The sequence below is a fragment of the Castor canadensis genome, chromosome 3, assembly GCF_047511655.1.
Source record: "Castor canadensis chromosome 3, mCasCan1.hap1v2, whole genome shotgun sequence".
NCBI lineage: Eukaryota > Metazoa > Chordata > Mammalia > Rodentia > Castoridae > Castor > Castor canadensis.
Genome location: NC_133388.1, coordinates 74976241 through 74991738, shown reverse-complemented (window position 1 = coordinate 74991738; position 15498 = coordinate 74976241). Strand labels below are relative to the sequence as shown.

Genomic DNA, 15498 nt, shown 5'->3' with positions numbered 1-15498 from the left:
TGTATTAAACAGAAACACACATAAACAAGATTATGTACTGATCAGCTGGCAAAATGTGCCCAGAGCCTCACAGGAGCTAACCCTGTATTTCTCCTAGCAATAATGACTCAATATTTGCTAATTCTGTATTTGAGGTAACTATAGAGAACAACGACACTAATGAAGATGGCTCTATATGTCCAATCAATTTGACTACAACATACTGTTCCAACAAGAAGCAGCATGGGAGCAAATCAGAGTACACCCACTTGTTCAGAACTCTATTTCTCAATCTGTCGATTTCTATTTAATAAAAATCTGTATTTTAGACCTTGAAGTTTATTGCAGGGTTAACTCTGATTCATAATAAATGAAACACTTCTGTGGATTGACCATTATGACCTTAGGCCTGACAATGAAAGTACTTTTCTACTCAAGTTCAAATTCCTAAAATCAATACTCTCCTTTTGAATGTCTTGTTTGGTAAGGCTATATGCAGAAAAATATCTGGTTTTCTCTACCTTGTAAAACCCAAAAATACAATTGTGACTACCACAGGCACTAGATATTGACATGTGCTCACTTTAAATCAGAAGAAAAAAATGAGGTTGGCTTTTGTTGTTATTATTATTTGATTTTTCTTGAAGTAAAAATCTTTAGCAACATCGTAAGTCTCTTCCTAGACAGCTATAACATGGAACATCTTCAAGTTGTAACAGTCCTCATTTTTACTGAGACTTTAAAGACACAATGCAATCCCTAATCCCTTTCCTTTTCCTCCACACTTGCTCTCTACCAGATAGGATTCCAGGCACTAATCCTCCCTATTTAAGAAAGAAAACATTACTACTGTATGATATACACACACACACACACACATATATATATATATATATTGAGCTTTAAGATAGAGCCTTAAATTTTTAGTGTAAGATAGGAAATAAATAATTTTGTGTAATATTTGTCTATTTATTTGTCTGAACTGGTATCAATTAGTCAAGTTCTCCATACAAAGAGAACCCAGTAGTATGTGTGTATATGTGATCTGATAAAGCCTACCGACATAATTAAGGTTAATGACTTTACGTAAAGATCACTGGTAGTAGATGTTAACCATACATACAAAACACCTCTACAGCATAACCCAAATTTGTGTTTAACCAGCAAGTAGGTACCATGGCCTAGACACAGTGACAAATACAACTAACCATCACAGTATCTTAAACCATAAAATTGCCTTCAATGACCAACAATAAATAGTTGGGACAAAAATACTTAAGACGACAGGGCTGGTCCCAAATCCCAGCTGTTTCACTGCATTGTAGTTTTAGGGAAGTCACTTTTGTTCTCTGAAGCACAGTGTGCTTATTTGCAAAATAAAAAATTTTAAAAGAGAGGAATAGAGTATTAATAATTACCTTTGGTGTCATTTAATGGACTATATGAATACCTTAAGGCAATTAATATGAGAGGCAGTAACTAGGCTGTTAAAATCGATATCATTTTATAACTATCCTCAGATATTAATGTGTTACTAGCAAGTAGGAGGTGTGGAAGGAAGGGAGGAAAGAAAGGAAGGAGGGGGTAGGGAAGAAATGAATGAATAAATAAGTAAATAAAGGAATTAATGGCCAACTTATTTTCTGGTTACATCATCACAAAGTCATTGTTCTTCAGACTACAGAAAACAAGAACAAAAAAATTTCATGATTTCAACAACCCAGAAGTGACTAGTAAATAAGGTCTGCATGCAGATAAACATAATACAAATAGATGAAGAAGAAATACGTAAGTGAATATATCTAATGCATAAAACAGCTTAAGAATCCATGTATAAGTTCAAACAAAAGGGACATTCTGAGACCATAACAAGTCAAAAACAAATATCTATTGGATCAGCCATCCAAAGATTCAGACACCATAGCAGGTGCACCTAAGCATGGTTTTATAAACATGGGATACTTTAAAAATTAATTACTGAGATAAGGCATTGCTAAATTTAAATTTGAAACAAGGTAATAAAGAGACATCTTTGGAATGACATTATTAGAATGGAAAATGTTGTGATAAAGAACTGTAGTTCAGTTAGGCTAAGGGATAAGAGACTGGAACCTGAGGGATCCATCAGTGTTTGTATCACATTATCCAAGTAAAAGAACAATATCAGGTGACCTGATAAGATAATGAGGTTTTCCCAAAACCTGGATAGAATATCCTTCAAGACTAACCAATTCCTTATGTTACAATTCTAAGCCAATTTTGAAACCCTCCAGTTTCTGCATCTGACTAGCAGGTATCTTCTTATGCAGAGACAATACTCTAGAGAAGTACGCCACTGTGAATTAGTAAATACGCACTCTAATTCATAGAGATATTCTCCATGAGGCTTAGTAACCTGCGCCTGTCTTCTAAGACTTATAGCCAACTCTGACTGGACAAAAAAATTAAAATTTACTGAACTTAAAAACAAGAGAATCAGAAACTGTACCTCACTGAACCAGTCATGAGATAGGCATACCTTTCCAGATGAAGAAAAGCATAGGTCAAGGTCCAAAAATTGAGAAACACAGTGCACATACAGCCTAGAACAGAGAGTACATTGATGACATATAATGTTCACACATATGAAAAGTCTAACTGTGGCCCATTTTGGAGAGATTTTAGTGACTGAATTGTATTTTTCTTTTTAATCTACTGCCAATGGAAAGTCATCAAGTTTCTACTATCTTTGAGCCTATGACTCTGGATTAGTATAATTAACTTGTTTAAAATATATCGGGCATAGTTTCTGAGGAAGTAACTGATCTGTAGAGTTTATTGCAACAGTCTAAGTAGGTGGTGATAATAATCCAACCTAGAAAGACAGCTATTATGACAAAAAACAGAGCGTGTGAACAGGCGATCTTAGGAGAAGGACAATCAAAGGGCTTCATTGAGCATCTGATTGGATGGAAAAGGGACCTGGAAAGTAAGGTGCACACTCCAAGGTTAGTAGTTCATAGTACTACAGTGAGTTTCTGTTTTTTAATTGCTGAACAGCTGTTCTAAAGCTTGCAAATATCATTTTATATTAATGGTTTGAACTTCTAAATACCACTACTTAACATCTACAGCTGGGTTCATTATTTAAAGCCAAATTCAAAATACCTAAACTCACGGTTTTTTTGCTACTCACTAGGATCCGAAGATTTCCCAAATGTTCCAACCAACCACAAAAGCAGACACATGCAAAAGGCAAGAGAACAAACTAACAGCACTGCTTTTCAGGGTTCACAACAGTAAAGTGGTCACAAAGCAAAGTTCTTTAACGAATAACTCTAGCACTTGTATAGCGCCTTCCCGTCTACTGACATAGATACCAAGAATCATAATGCTAGCTGGACTCGTCTGTATGCTCTCTACCTTGTAAAGTGTCCAACGTCCCCCTCTTCCAGAACCTGATTTCAACAAAGCAATATTTAGCAAACAACAACAAGACTAGACTCTCAGCAAGTAATTCACCAGCAGTACAAGAAATCCAAATGTTCTTCTTTGTGCTCCATTCTTCGTACACAATCTCAACCAGGAAAATGAATCCTAATGTTTAAAATGTTACCACAGCAACCAAGTGAACAGTTGAAAAGCAATGAACTTAATCAGTGTGGGGCATTGTTGGAAAGCTTTATCCCTTGAGACAAATCTCACACTGCGAAGATCATTGCTATTTATCTGAAGTGTTTTCTGAAAAGGTAAGAATGACTGACTGAGGGCTTCAGATCAATGAGATGTTTCTCTTTTCTTTTTTTTTTTCTTTCAATGAGCTAAAGCTCCCAGGAGACCAGAGTTACACTTTTAATCATGACATTAATCAATAACAATTACACCCAAGAGAATGCCAACACGGGTTTTCCAGGAAATCTCATAGGGCTTAAAGTGCTACACTTGTAGAAACAGTCAATACTACGTGTTATAAAATAGAATTCAGGTTGATTTCTTCCTGGTTCCCTGGATCATAACTATGGTGCTCTACCATAGTGCATCACAGTGCACCTCAAACTTTAATGTGTTTCAGAATCATGGGACATCACGTCAAAATGCACATTCTCACCCAGTTGGGCCAGGAAGGGGCCTAAGGGCTATATTTGTACAAGTTCCCAGACAATGTCCATACTGCTAGTCAGCAAACCACACTTGGAGTAGCAAGATGTTAACTTCATTACAGACTGGTCAGGAGAAAGTAAAAGTCATAAACAGTTTCAAAGAATGATTATAAAAGTAGGACATAAGAAAAGAGAAAATGATAACACTAAACTTACCTAAAAGAATAGCGTTTTTAAATGTATTCCAAGGAACCCTAGTTATTAAGGACATGTAGTGTTGTTCAAAAAAATAGTGTTACTAGGATGCTCAATGGTCATATAACTGAATTGAATAAAATTAAGTAATAATAATAGCTACCATTTATTAAGTACTCACAATGTGCCAGATATTGTTCTAAATGCATGATGCAGAATAAGCCATTTAATATAATCAGCAAATCTATGAGGCAGGAACTATATTACCATCCCCATTTTGCAGATGTAGAAAAGGGGGCAAGTCACTGGTCCAAGGTCACAATGTTGGTGAGTTGGTGGGTGGTGGACTAGGACTCACCCTTGGCAGGCTGTCTCTAGAGTATGGGCTCTGGTCTTTGGGACACAGATATTCTTCAGTATTGACAGGATGTGTGAGTCACTGCAAGGTGATGTAAGTTCTTGTAAGTGGCCAGTGAAGGGGAACATGCAATAGAAAGGAGAGAGGAAAACTTAAAAGTTGGGGCATGATCAAGCATAAGAACAAGCTAGAAAACAGAAGTAATTCTTGGAGAAGTAATTTTAAGAGTATATACATCATCTGTCCAGGCATGGATGCACTGAATGAAGACCAAGCTGCTTGTCAAGTAAGCATCCAGAAGAAGAAAGAAAGAAACTCACAGATCTCACCAACTACTGGAGGGCACAGTTCATTATTTCCATGAAACACACCAAAACAGCTCTCAAGGACAAGAGAATCATGATTATTCTGATATTAACCACCAGTTTACAGATTATCTGGGCCCCTTGCTGGGTCTCTTTCTTCTTCTTACAAGACTGATTGGACATTTTGTTTATAATTAGCAACATTGTGACAGTAAGCAGAGAGAAGGTTGACAATGAAATCTTTATTTTGCTCTTATTCGGGAATCTAGCAATAGATTTAGGAGGAGGTTAGAGTATGTAGCTAATGAAGAAAATACATTCTTATTAATAATTCTAGATTTAATAAACCTTCTTTTTCTGGCCTTCGGGTTACTGAAGGCGAAAACACTGAGTGGGCACAACCTGAATTCTATACACTCTGAATTAGAAAAGAGCCAATACTTTCTGCAGAGTATACCTTATGTCAGGTAGAACGGTAAACAACATGACTGTTTGCATAGATGAGCACTGGGAAATGGCTGGTTCAGATTGTTCAGATGAGCCTTAAAACAAAAAAACTGACATGGAAACTTCTGAAGGTCACTGATCCTTAAGGCCATGTGTATGCAGAAGTGTTCATGGAAAACTCTCCTGCTTGCAGAAGGAAAAGGAAAACCTTAACTGGAAACAAGGCACAGCCATTAACCATTCTGAGATGACTGGATGCATAAATGTATGTCCAAGCACCAAGGTGAACTTACTTTCTTTCTAATAAAACAAGAAGTTCTTTGGCCTCCGAGATTGAACTGTGACATAAAAGCTGTACTTACTACTCACCATCAACTCACCAATTCATTTTGTAGGGTGCTAAGGTGAAGCAATCTAATTTCATTACGCTAGTACTTCAACCTACACTTACAGATTTTCACGTTTTAATTTTATCAAAACGTTTTCCATCAACTTGCTCCTTGTTAGAAGAATCCTTCATTGTTCCAAGACACAAATCATATCCTTTTGAATTCCAGATGAAAACATTTTATTTCAATAGACATGTATACACATGTAAAGCACTTCAATGTTATTTTAAAATATACTTTACTGGGTCTTACTGTGTGTATATTAGCATTGCACTTAAGAAAATGCTTCCAGGTGGCAGACACCTGCTCTGGCTTTGGAACATCAACCCCAAAACCTATAGTCAGGCACCATAATGGAGAAAAGTAACCAACTATATATTTCACCACCTCATAGTTTTGGCAGCTTCTTTGGAACTGGTTATTGCCAGCTGGGCATTTTGCCATTTCCTTAAGGTGAAATTAAAGTGGAAGATGCAAGGGTTTTATTGTAATTTTCCACCACACATTTCTATCATTATGGGTTTTCTGCCATTCGATTCCCACACAGTCTCACTGAGTATCTTCTTATTATGTCACTGAATTTGAAGCAAACACAGGATGATGTAATGAAAACAAGTGGGCACTGTGTACAGCAAATGATTGCTGTGTATGTCAGAATGTACCACATAAATTTCAGGACAAAAGCAGAGGCAAAATACCAGTAAAGGTACTTAAATATCAAGCTTTTTCATTCTTCTGTAGCTTCTCCCTCCATGGTGGTGGTGTTTCTTTGCTATTTAAGGTTGTGATCCCTTAGGCACAGGGATGCCTATGCAGTAAGTGAAGACCTTGGGTTCTACCCACTGAATGGCCACAGCACACACAAACTGCCCCACTGGCCAGCTGTTCAGCTACATCTCCAACTAGCCACAAGAGCAACACCCCAGGTTCATCAACTAGCAAAGTCTGCCCAAACATCTTCCTTGTCCCAGGCCCATCCACAGGCAGCAGAGGACCCCCAGGAACATTCTGGTCTTGATGAAAGGGTGCATTAGGCATCAGAGCAGGGCTGAGTGAGGGCACCTGCACCCACTGTGGCACGGGACAGCCACATCCATGCTCTATTCTAAGACCTTTGGGACTCTTGCTCCAGACCTGGCCCTCCCTGCCTTAAGAGAGCACAGAGGCAGAAGTCAGGCAGGGCTCAAGGCACTGTGAGGGGCAACAAAGACAGCAACTTCTCTCATCTTTGAGGAATGAAGGCAGCACCTTGAGCCATGTGAAAATCAGACCTGTACTTACTTTTCCAGAACAAATACTATACTTGGCTAATTTCTTCACTAAGTAATTAGAATGATCCACATTTTTATTTTACATAATTAAATGCACACATACGTATACATAAAACTGGGTAACTGAGTAAACCTGGGGAAAATGGACTGACTGGATACATGTCTGTATCCTAGCAGCAATTCTACACTATAGTTCCGTAACGTGTAATTGGGAGAAAATGTGTCAAGTTACAAAATATTTCTATTATTTCTTACTATTGAGTATGATAACATAACTATCTACATTTTTGAAAGATCCCAAGCCTGTTAAATGGACATAAACAACATATTATTACCCAACTACCTATCTGTGGATATAATTCAGAACATTACATATTTGTTGACTTCTATACAATATAAAAGAGCAATCCCTTAAAAAATTTGCTCAGATACAAAATCTGCAATCACCATTCTCATATGAATTCCTCCTTTCAGGAAAAAATGGGTTCAGCTATATTTCTCATTGAAATTTCTTTTAGCTATTTATGATAAAATGAAAACACACATTCTAGAAACTACAAAAATACTCTGGAAACAGTCTATGTGAAAGCATTCCTTTATTCACAAAAGAAGACAAGTGTATGTGGAAAAGCCCTGAATCAAATTTAAAATGTTAAATTCTTGCAACCAGAAACTAGTTTTATGTACCATATATAACTGAAAATACATATCTGATGCTGGTACAGTTACTCAACTTTTATACACAAAAGACAAAAACATCTTGCCTATCAGATGCTCAAACACCAAAAGTATAATGTGAATTCTCAAGGCAGAGTTCCCAGGTGCAAATTCTGTGTTGCTTTTTTATGACTGTGTATGTGAGCAAATGCCCAAACGAATCCCTTCTGATAGAATCCTGGAGAATGTGTGTGGCCAAATCCCTGGGACCTCAGAGACAACAATACCTAAAGGAAACTTGTTCCTACTGAAACCCCATTAAGTTAGGTAACAGAAACTTGCTTAAACCACACAGCCCAGCACAGTAGAAATACTCAGTAGAGCATCAATGATATCCACAATGGCGATATGCTCCCAACATGAACTTTGAAGGGCCTGGCACCTGATTCTCAGTATCAACTGTGTGTCCATTTGCTCTATCTGCTACTTCTTTCCATGTCAGAGGGTGCTCACAGCCAAGCTCAGCCCATCTTTGGTTCTAGTCAGGACTCTGCAGACACCTGAAGAGCCAAGTAAACAGAGAAAGAAGTTGGGATCCAAATTAATTTTGCCACTGCTCACTCTGTACCTCTTGTAAACACTGGATTGCTCATTAGCAAAGTAGAATCTGAATTTCAAAGATGAATGAATATTCATTTACTCTGAGTAATTATATACTAAGGTATTCAAAATGTATTTGTTGAATGAAAGACTGAACTAATGAATGGATATGTGCAGACTTCTCTCCAACCTGGCATTTTTCCCCACTTCCTCACTAAATTCCCTTGCAGCTTCATTTTAGAGTTAAAATATCAGAGTAGAAGGGGAGATAACACATATAGCACAGAACCTTGTTCCTGATCTCACTTGACTATACCAAGCTGTCTGCTTCATAATTAATTGCTGCCGGCAGGAGTCAGGTACAGGCATGCCAACAACTCTATGGCATGGTTTGCCAGGTTTGGCAAATTATTGTAGCTTCATCTAGCTAGGCTTTGAGCCTGGACATCTAACAAAGAAGCACTTAAGAACGTCCTGAGGCAGGAGAGCTACTTTGGCTGACTATCAATGTCTCCTTGCTAGGATAGTGGTGCCCTAGTTGTGCTCTCAAAGTCTCAAATTCTTATGGATGCCTAGAATGTAGTGCCAATAAACAAAGGGAGTGGGCTTTTTCCTGCCCCATTCTGGACCCTGCCAGTTCTGAACAGCTTACCTCTTATGTCCACATGCACCCTAACCAAAGTCTGCACACCTGACTTCAGTGCACTTTCTCAAAGGTAAATTCACAACCTCTCCACTGGGCTTAGGCTGGGAGCCCAGGCTGGCCTCATGCCCTGTCTCGGTGGTGATTCCCTGCCGTCTCCATTGCTGGCATTGACACAAACACAGCTTTGTATCTGCTCACCACAGAAACTCTAAATCTTCTCCTCTCACTGATTCCTTAGCATCTAAAACTAAGTGAGGTATATCTCATGCAAAATTTAACTAACCATATGCAAAATTTTTAATGACTGCAAAATATAAAAGCCAACCTGAATTGTATCACTATACAAATAATGTAAAGGATGGCTGAATATTTAAGTAAACAACACTCTAAAAGAAGATGGCAAAATGCATGTTTTAACAGATGAACAATACAAAGGGTTGTGTCTTGGTTCTTAAAAACAAGTTTCTAAAATGTGCCAATAAAACTAATTGCAACACCCAAGTTCTCTGGTTAATTCAAGCTCTAGTAGACAGGTTTCTCACTAACTTTAAAACTTAAAAGCTAAAACAAAACCAAAAAAAAAAGTGCATCAAATGGCCCTTAAGTCACATTACCAGAATGGACTTCATACTACAATGTTAAGTAATCTTGATGTGGTGAAACTACCATTAAGAATACCTAAATTATTCAAGATAAATCATTAGTCATTTATTTCTAACCCACTACTGAATCATAGTCTAACAAAGTCTCATGGCTTATATCCACTCAGCATATCCTCAATGTTCCACCACAAAAATTCAGTTTTTAAATGTCCCTAGAGAGAAATTATCCAGATCAAGAAGTTAAACATGACAATGAGAGGAAAAAATCCTAGCATAAAATACATGGTTTTGGCACAAATTCAAATCTGAATAAGAAAGAGAAGATAGAAAATAGGGCAGACATTTATTGATAACAACCTAACCATTAAGAGATCCTGGAACAATTCACAGAATGATGCAATGGAACATTCACTAAGTGTTCGGCTTAGCATAGCTTATAACACTCACCCTTGCCTGGAAGTGTTCACTGTCTCAGGGTCCCTCCCAAGGGAACACTAAGAATGTACGTACTGTAAAAATCTGTAAGTGGACTCACAGTTCACAAACCACATCCAACTGTGCTTCTCACCAAGCACAACTCCAGCCCTCATTTCTACACTTCAATAAACTATAGATGATATAATGACACCTATCTCCACCAATTGAGATGTGGTGTCTCTTTTCTACCCATTAAAAATACTCATTTCTTCAGTAATTTAAGAAATTATTTCTACCTTTAGTGTAGATATAAGCAAATAGAGCATATTAATAAACAGAGCATTCTCAAGTCAACAGTTAAAACACAACTCTCAAAAGCTTTTAATCAGCAGCTTATAGAGCAAAACAGAGAGAAAACCAGTTGCCCTGAGATGCCAGTGAAGCCTAATAAAGGAACTATGTGACATACATCAGGAACAATAACAGAAACATGGTGGTAGGGAACAGATTTTCATTGATTTTTAAAAATATGTTTATCTGTAGTGACTCACATATGTAATTACTGCTTTTTGGGAGGCAGAGATGGAGGATCATGATTTGAGGCTAAACAGGCAAAAAGTTATCAAGATCCCATCTCAAAAATAAGCCAGATGTGGTAGTGTAGCCTTTAAATCCAGCCACTTAGGAGGCAGAAGAAGATCATGGTCTAAGGCAGACCAGGGCAAAAGTATGAGACCCTATTTCAAATAAACTAAAGCAAAAGTGGGGGGGGGTCTGAGAGTGTGCCTCAAATGGTAGAGTGCTTGCCTAGCACAAGAGGCCCTGTATTCAAATCCCAGTACTTCTAAAATAAATTAAACATATTTATACTTATTTCAATCCATTGCTGTAAAATTTATGACATAATTAAAGAGAAAAAAAGTTACCCATGAACACAATATAGATAATCTGGAAAATTATTTTTCTCTTAAAGCATATCCTCACCCACATCAATAACAATCATTGGAAGTTTCCCAATGACTCTGACCTTGCACTCAATAGAGACATTGGTTTAAGGATTTAATAACTTTTCTGATAAGTTTTACATTTCGATAAAATGTAGAAATTGTCAGCCATGATACAATTTCCTCAATGATGTAAATAATCTAGCCTGTGTATGTCTATGTATAATAAAAATGGTTCCACACACTGAAATGCTCTCAAATTTCTGGAAATACAAGAGGTCATGTTTTCTGTTTCCACCTTCAATAGAAAATAAACTACAGTGATCTACTTGCTTCAAACATTTTATTACATTTAGATTAGAAAAAAGAAATATGAGAGCCCAAAAGAGCATCTTTTCTTAAGGGTGAGGACATGCTTCCTAGGGTCATCATTGAAAGCATACATTCTTTCAAGTTTAAATACCTGAAATCTGTGAAATTTCAAACCACAATAAATATGCTGCACAGAAACTAGAGAGTCGGTCTGTGCCAAATCAACAGGCGAACATGCTGTGATTGGTCAAGGTCTGGTGCCATTTAAACACATGTATCCTTTTAATAACACCTTCACTCAACCAAGCCAAGGTGAGTGGATGAGACTAAATTGATACATTTTGTTTGTTGAGGAGCTTAAAAATAAAAAAAACATGTACCTTTCTTCAATGAAGGCATTACTCGTTCTATGGGAACTCTGAAGAGCTGTGGATTTTGGTTTCCACCAAGTCATGCCATGAGAGAAAAGGATGAGCACAGTAAGACTACGAGAAATAGAGAAAATTATTCACCATGTATTATATTACAGGCATTGTATGAATTAGCTCAAGTTTCAGCTCAATAAATCCTCATGACAACCTTATAGGTAGGTACTGTTATACTGATCCCCACTTTACAGATGAGAATACAGGAGGACAGAAGGACAGAGTGACTAGCCAGAGATCACTAGGTTTGTAAACTCCAGGATCTATACTTACAGCACCTGCCTTAACCTACCTCTGCCAGACACTGCTTCCTTAATTCCCATAAACTCTACCCAAAAGGCCAACAAAGAAAGAAAAGAAAACACTGTAATTACAGAGGAAAATAAAAGTGTCAGCTTTGGTGTTTCTTTTTCCCCTTTTCAGTTAAAAGCTACTTCTTCATTGAAAAAAACTGTCTTCCAAACACAAATGACAAAAACAGCAGGGAAGGAAGTGCTATTTTCAAGTTTCTAGGAGGTTATCATAAACAATGAAGAAAGAAAAACAAATTAAAGTTTTAAAAAATGGCATTTGACAGCATCCCTTTACCTCAGTGCCCATGACAATCTGACTGCACTCTATTTGGTGACTGTGCTGAGCACCCTAGGGTGTGAAAATGAAAGATGACCACACTTGGAAAGAAAAGAGAAGCATATTGTAAGCAAGTGTAAATGCACAGTAAGGTCTGACTGTTGTGGAAATAAGCCCAGGCTGCTTCTCAATTCATGAGTTTAGCTGAGATGGCAGAACAGATGACAAGCAACAACAAACAGAAACACCATACCATGAGGTTCCCTCCACTTGTAGGATAAATATCCATAGCAGCGTATTTAATTCAATGCTAATTTACTTTCTTGTTTAACCAGTCTAAATATTTGCTATCTATTAAATATTCATGTATTGTGTTTTAATACCTTCAGGGCTTTACTCTCCAAGGAATTAATTTATAAGTACCTATAATCAAAATAACACACTTCCCTAAAAATAACAACAAAAGCCTTCATTCAAAGACTTAGTATCAATTAATTGGTCAAAACGTGGGTCTGAAGGACAGTTCTGCCATGTTGGCATTTAAGACCTAATACTGAACAAAAGATCTCATTTGAGAAAAACAACTTTATCTGTTTTCCAGTACAACTATTTTCTTGGGTTGCAATATCAATGGAAACTCAATAATGGTATTTTATTTCTTCTTACAGTACCAGAAAGAGCCAATCTATTTATTAATATTGAAATAGTCAATCTACTTCTTTTACATATCAACTTTTTTTGAAGGATCTGTTTTATTTCTAAGGAAAGTTTCACAAATAGAACCAATTAACTGAAAGAAAATTAAGTCGTAACTTTAATGTAGTAATTACTTGTATTGAATGTACACTTGGGCGCTAAAGGAAGATAAGGGGAAGTAACAATCAAATGCAGTACCTTACCCTAGGAAGGATCTTGTGCTGAAGGAGAAAAAAATTCCCTCAGAGAAGCAAAATTGAAATACAGATGGCAGGCTGAAGTATTTTATCAAAGAAAATTTTATTGAGATTTATAACCATATTCTGCTTATGCACAAGAATACCTGATTCCTTGTATGGTTACAATAAAGGCACCTGCTCACCTATGTTTACTGCAACAGTATTCACAACACCTAAGTTATGGAAACAGCCAAGATGTCCCACTACTGATGAATGGATTAAGAAAATGTGGATTCCAAGATGGCGGCTAGAGGGAGGAAGCAGAAAGCATGGCTCCTAAAGTAAAATCTTGGAGAGACACTGGAGATACACCTTATGGGAAAAACCACTGAGAAGAGGCAAAACTTTGACTTCTCTACACCTCCAGCCTGCACAGATCATCTGCACTTCACATTAAATGCAGAAACCAGGAGGGATCCCCGGCCACCACCAGACATCAGAGGGCTTGGGAAGACGCAGACCACAAGGTGAGCTAAGCGGTACGTGGTACTCCCACAGACAATCCTGGGCCAGATCAAGATAGCCCCCTGGACAGACCAACCCCCACCCAGGGAAAAAAGGAGAAACTGAGTAATAAGCAATAATAACAAAAAAGACACGTAGCAAGAGGGTGGGGCGCCCTGAGCGCCGAAGAGAGGGGAAGGGAATCCTTCCCGGGACTGTAAATAAGCCGGGCAGGCCAGAGAGGCTCTGGTGGGAGCGGGGACACCGGCCCAGCAACCAGGAGCTGATCGCTGTGAGAGTGGCAGAGGGAGGAAAACTCTCCAGGAGAGGAGGAAGACTCACTTCCCACGTGAGCTGTAAACAAACACGGCAGCCTGAGAAAGCGGGTGCAGTGTCACCTCCCCCAGTGTGCTTGGAAAGGGGAAAGCTTGTAGCAGCAGCTGGCGCACAGGACAAGTCTAAGTAAACAAAGCCTGTAGGGCCAGGTGAGTGCTAAGCTCACCCCAGAGAGTAGGAAATACTCTGGAGTTAGTAGGTATAGGTAAGAACTTTCTCAATGGAACCCCAGCAGCACAGCAACTAAGAGATAGCATAGATAAATGGGACCTCATAAAACTAAAAAGCTTCTGCTCAACAAAAGAAATGGTCTCTAAACTGAAGAGAACACCCACAGAGTGGGAGAAAATATTTGCCAGCTACACATCAGACAGGACTGATAACATACGTACATATCAGGACTGATAACCAGGATATACAGGGAACTTAAAAAACTGAATTCTCCCAAAATTAATGAACCAATAAAGAAATGGGCAAGTGAAGTAAACATAACATTCTCAAAAGAAGAAATTCAAGTGGCCAAAAACACATGAAAAAATGCTCACCATCTCTAACAATAAAGGAAATGAAAATTAAAACCACACTAACATTCCAACTCACCCCTGTTAGAATAGCCATCATTAGCAACACCAAAGGAACCTCTTACACTGTTGGTGGGAATGTAAACTAGTACAACCACTCTGGAAAAAAATTTGGAGGCTACTTAAAAAATTTAAACATTGACCTACCACATATACCACTCTTGGGGATATACCCAAAAGACTGTGACACAGGTTACTCCAGAGGCACCTGCACACCCATGTTTATGGCAGCACTATTCACAATAGCCAAGTTATGGAAACAGCCAAGATGCCCCACTATTGATGAATGGATCAAGAAAATGTGGTATCTATACACAATGGAATTTTATGCAGCCTTGAAGAACGAAATGTTATCATCTGCTGGTAAATGGATGGAATTGGAGAACATCATTCTGAGTGAGGTTAGCCTGGCCCAAAAGACCAAAAATCATATGTTCTCCCTCATATGCAGACATTAGATCAAGGGCAAGCACAACAAGGGGATTGGACTTTGATCACATGATAAAAGCGAGAGCACACAAGGGAGATATGAGGATAGGTAAGACACCTAAAAAATTAGCTAGAATTTGTTGCCCTCAATGCAGAAAAACTAAAGCAGATACCTTAAAAGCAACTGAGGCCAACAGGAGAAGGGGACCAGGACCTAGAGAAAAGGTTAGATCAAGAAGAATTAACTTAGAAGGTAACACACACGTGCAGGAAATCATTGTGAGTCAACTCCCTCTATAGGTATCCTTATCTCAACTAGCAAAAACCCTTGGTCCTTCCTATTACTGCTTATACTCTCTCTTCAACAAAATTAGAGATAAGGGCAAAATAGTTTCTGCAGGGTATGGAGGGGATGGGGGGGGTAGTAAGGGAGGGGGTGGGTGGAAGGGGGAGAAATGACCCAAACATTGTATGCACATATGAATAAGAAAAAGAAGAAGAAAGAAAAAGAATGCTGAAAAAAAAAAAGAAAAGAAAATGTGGTATTTATATACAATGGAATTTTATTCAGCCCCAA

General features: G+C 38.1%; 1 protein-coding gene across 7 annotated transcripts in view; it reads right to left on the bottom strand.

Moving 5' to 3' along the window:
* The window catches only part of Prkd1 (protein kinase D1), a 317831-nt gene that overhangs the window by 206438 nt on the left and 95895 nt on the right, over positions 1 to 15498 (bottom strand). For 2 of the 7 annotated variants that reach the window (XM_074068229.1, XM_074068228.1), the window contains exons 2-3: positions 11582 to 11686; positions 8123 to 8240 (exon numbers count right to left, since the gene is read on the bottom strand). The exons of the other annotated variants lie outside the window; for them this stretch is intronic. The gene's annotated coding sequence lies outside the window, so the exon portion shown is untranslated. The remainder of the gene's footprint in view (positions 1 to 8122; positions 8241 to 11581; positions 11687 to 15498) is intronic. 7 annotated transcript variants of the gene reach the window in all.